Source organism: Carlito syrichta, unplaced genomic scaffold (genome assembly GCF_000164805.1).
Source record: "Carlito syrichta isolate Samal-C Ts95f unplaced genomic scaffold, Tarsius_syrichta-2.0.1 Scaffold305677, whole genome shotgun sequence".
Taxonomy (NCBI): domain Eukaryota; kingdom Metazoa; phylum Chordata; class Mammalia; order Primates; family Tarsiidae; genus Carlito; species Carlito syrichta.
The window spans coordinates 212,502-217,519 of record NW_007249773.1 but is presented as its reverse complement, the minus strand read 5'-3'; positions in this window follow the sequence as shown (position 1 = coordinate 217,519).

Here is a 5,018-nt window from a genome sequence, read left to right as displayed (position 1 = left end):
GTTCTCACTCATATAATGGACCTTGAACATCCAATGTAATGCTATAAGAAAATGACTGATGGTACTGGGAAACTATGGGGGGAGGGGGATGGGATTAACAGTCGCAAATATCTGTCTGGGGATGGGGAAACACCTCTTATCAACAGGGTGCCTGAATGAAACGTAATTGTACACCTAACCCCTAACTGTACCCCACAAAATCATAATAAAATATATTGATTACAAAAAAAGAAGTGAAAGTAAAGATGTCTGAGTTAAGAGAATGAAAAGAAACATTAGAACCAGCCATTTCATAGGACAAGGGATTACAGATGGAATCGTGGAAGAAAGTCATAAGAAGCTTCTATGAGCAACATATGCTATCATTATCATCATTGTCATTAAATACTGGGGGTGCCAAAAAAGTATACACATTTTAAAAGGTGCCATCTATGTATTACTTTTAGTTTGCCATAATTGGAAGTTTCTGGATGCTGATGGTGACCACTTTGAGCACCTCTTGTAAAGGCAGAAGTAAAACGTGACTTGTATTCATCTTTTGTTATTGGTATATATAGAGTATTGCAATTTTAATATGTGTTTTTCTTTCTTAAAATGTGTGTGCATTTTTGGCACCCTCTGTATGGTACCTCTGTTCCAATTTGGGCTCTCCCAAAGAAGACCTTGAGGAAAGGATTCTTGTGCAAATAGTTTAGTTGGGAACTAACTAAATTATTATCCTCAAATTTCAAACTGATAGAAAACTGGGAAAGAGATAGAACACAGAGAAAGAGAGGAAAAGAAGGGCTGTAATTAAATGTTACCAAGCAGCTATTATTGTGGGCACCTGAACTTTCTGCCACAGATGAAGCCCTGACAGCCAGTGAGGAAAAAGCTTCTGCCAGCTCTTACTTACCAGTGGGTAGAGGGCTAATGGAGGAAATTCATTCCCAGGCACTCTGGGTCTACCATAAGGGCAGGCAAAGTACCTTAGAATACAAATGAAACTTTTTTTTTTAGTTTGAGCCTTACTCTGTTGCCCAGGCTGGAGTGCAGTGGCACGCTCCTAGCCACTGCAGCCTTGACCTGCTGGGCTCAGGTGATCCTTCCACCTCAGCCTTCCAAGTAGCTGGAACCACAGTCATGAGCCATCACGCCCAACTACTTTTTAATTTATTGTAGAGACGAGCTCTCACCAAGTTGCCCAGGTTGATCTTGAACCCCTGGGCTCAGGCAATCCTCTTGCCTTGGCCTCCCAAAGTGCTGGGATTACAGTGATATTTCATTTTGTGGGGTGAGCTTGCCCATCTTTGAGCTCTTGATTTAAGGCATCAATAAGTGTGCCCGGCCCAAATGAAACTTAAAAAGAGAAACTCAGGAGCTGGCAATCGGCAGTCAGCCATCCTTTGCTGAAGAGGAAGGGGCAGAGGGACGGGGAAGGTTGCTGACAGCATCTGAAGCAATTTTGCTTTTAGAGGGTAAGAGAGGAATGGCAGCTAACACTTGCTGAATATTTAGAATTCATCCAATAATCACCACCACCACAGAAAGGAGTAGCAGGTAATTGATAGAGCCAGGAGTCTAATCCAGGGTCCAACTCAAACCCATCATCTAACCATGCAAACTGTAGCTCCAGGCTTCTTAATCTACTCTCCAGCTCCATCCCTCTAGTCCATTTTGGATATTATTATTCAGAAAGGATTCGATATGCTTCTAAAGTTTCCGCTCCCCTTGATTTGCATTTTCAAGGCAGGATTAGTAGTAATCACCCTACTGATGAGGAAACCAACGGAATTGTTCAAGGTTATGGAATCAGTGAATGGGAAAACATAGTTCTGTCTGGTTTCAACTGCCTTACTTAATCACCATGTTCTGCTATTTCCTCAGTTGGAAAGACTTGAAAAAATGAAGTTTTTAGAAGACTGTGGCCCTTAGCAATTCCAGGAACTGCCTTTAAAATGAAAGAAGTTTGTCAGCATAGCCAATCCAGACGAATGGCAGAACTTTCTCTCTACTCTCAGCTTTTCTTTCTTTTATTTCAATAGATTTAGAGGTTGCAAATAGTTTTGGTTACATGGTTGCATGGTATGGTGGTGAAGAAGTCTGAGCTTTAAATGTACTCTCCACCCTCACCTGTGCACATTGTACCCAATAGGTGATTGTTTGTCCCTCCGTCATTTCCCCCTTCCTCTTCTGAGTCTCCAGTGTCCGTTATACCATCTCTATGCCTTTGCAGATTCTTGGTTTAGCTACCACTTATAAGTGAGAAAGTGCTGTGCTTGGTTTTCTGTTCCTGAAGTTAGTTCACTTAAGATAATGCTCTCCAATTCCCTTCAAGTTGCTGTGAAGGACATTATTGCATTCTTTTTGATGGCTGAATAGTATTCCATTGTATATGTGTGTGTGTATAGATATATATTATATATATAACTGTATATATATTAAAAAACTGTATATGTGTATATATAAACACACATACGTATACATCTATTCAGTGATTGGCATTTGGGTTGATTCTACACCTTTGCAGCTATGAATTGTGCTGCAATATCTACTCTCAGTTTCTGTATGTGAGTCTGAATAGGGAGATACAGTGATATTTCATTTTGGGGGGTGAGCTGGCCCATCTCTGAGCTCTTGATTTAAGGCATCCATAAATAGGTTGTCACTGTACTTTGAAATGTCACATTTCATCTAGATGGTGGATCTTTGCTTCTAAGGAATGAAAGAGATGGATTAGTAATTGACATCTTCATGCACTAAATTTTTTTTCTGATTTCAGTAGTATTCTTTATTCCATAAAATATTGAAATAGAAAAAAATAAAAACAGCAACAGGAAAAAAGTTCAAATCACCTTTAATCACATCATTTTTCTTTTCATTAAAACAGTACGTAGGCCAACGAGTAAGCAGTCTCCAACCCTCCTTCCAGCCCCAGTAGCAACCACTATCAATATTCCTACTTGCCATTTTCTTCCCTCTGTGGTAATACAAATATACGTATATATTATGTATATATACGTATACCATTAACAGTTTTTAAAAAAAAACATGATCATGCTTTATTTGTTAACTTTTTAAAAAGTTTGTAGACTTCCCTAAGTCTGTAATTATGGATTTACTTCATTTTATTATTGGCACCTACACTATTTTGTGTTATACAGGTTATAATTTATTTGAGAAATCTCTTACTGATGGGCATTTGCAAAAAATACCTGCTAATACAAAAATCGCTGCCAAGGTCATGTTAGGTTATTTACACCCCCCAAACGGTGTTTTTTTCAGAACATGTTGCACTTTCCTGATCATCAAGTGGCTGGAGCTTTTCTCCTTTGAACTAAGTACATAAAGCCTGAGTATTTGGTTTTCAGGTCCCAGACTCCCTTCCACAAATCCTTCCTACTTCTGAGTCTAGTTTAGATGACCATGACCATAGCAACAATTTAAGTCTGGAACCCCTAAAGACAATAATACGTCTATACATCTATTCTAATGTCCAACCAAGAAGAAATTGAGTAGACACTTCCTACCTTCCTCCTTCGTTTCCCCTCTCCTCACCATCTAGGCCCAGTCTCTCACTCTGACCACTGTCTCCAGAGCCAGCCCTGAGGCCTTTTGGGCCCCACAGAGGCCAAAACCTTGGAAGCCAATGTGCAGATGAATTAAAACATGTCTCCTTGGACTTCTCCACCCACTGGTTCTCACATTCCCCATACACAAAGAAAGATCCAACTCCTTGAACAAAGACTGTATCTATGAAAAGTTTTCTTGGTCTTGGAGAAACAGGAAGACTTTTTCTCTTTGAGCTCTACCTCTACACTTAGACAACAGAAAAGACCAACCTGAAGCAGAAGCCGCTCACACTCCCTCCCCACCTTCCCAAAGAAGGGGCGAGCCCTCACGCCTCAATCCCACCTGGGCCCCTCTCACAGGACCTGGAGATTGGCAGGCCTGAAAAGAAGGCAGACAGGAGTGTGGAGACCTCCTAGATGGTGGTGAAACAGAAACACTGAGAAGGACGATGGGTGAAGAAAGTCCACATCTGGCTGAGCTCTCTCCCCAAAGAACGGGATAAGGCGGGTGAGGACACGTGGTGGGGAGGAGAAAGTGGAGGGAAGGCACTCACCACCCTGGGAAATCGTGGCTGGCTGGGCAGGAAGGTCTCTGACATTTCCCTCATTCGGAAGCCCACACAGTCCTCGAGGGCTGTGTGCCTGGACAAGCGCCACCCTGGAAGGGCCTCCACTCTGCTGCCTCCAGGGCCCAAAGTCGCCTCCCTAGTTGTCCCACCTCCTCCCCCCCCCCGACAGTCCACACCCCGGCGCAGAGCTGAGTCCCCAGGGATCTGCAGACCTCGTGAGGCCCCTGGATCTCACCTCTAGGGCTCTGATTCCTCTTGGGGCGCCTAGCTCAAGCCTGGACTTCAGCAGCCCAGGAGACACACGAGGGTGGGTGGCAAGAGAAGCCAACCGGATCAGCAGCCACATCCCAGTCCTGGGGGAGCTGTAGACAGCACTTTGCTGGGAGGGCCCTGGTGCCTCGGGGGCAGGAGCTGTCGGTGGTCCTGAAGGGTGGGTGCCTGGGCTTTGAGGCCCCAGGGCAGCCTGCCTACCCTCTGCAGATCCGCCGGGAGGCTTGGGGTGCAGAGCGGGGTTGGTTTCCAGTAAAGCCAACTTCCGGGTATATTCCCAACAGGGGAATTGCTGGGTCATATGGAAGGTCAATTTCTAGTTCTTTCAGAAATCTCCAGACTGTTTTCCAGAGAGGTTGTACAAGTTTGCATTCCCACCAGCAGTGTAGAAGCGTTCCTTTGGCTCCACATCCTCGCCAGCATCTGTTGTTGTTTGTTTTATTAATGATGGCCATTCTTACAGGGGTTAGGTGGTATTTCAATGTGGTTTTGATTTGCATTTCTCTGAGGGTGAGTGAGACTGAGCACTTTTTCATGTGTCTCTTGGCTGCCTGTAGATCTTCTTTTGAGCAGTGTCTATTCATGTCTTTTGCCCACTTTTTAAAGGGGCTGTTTGTTTTTTTCCCTT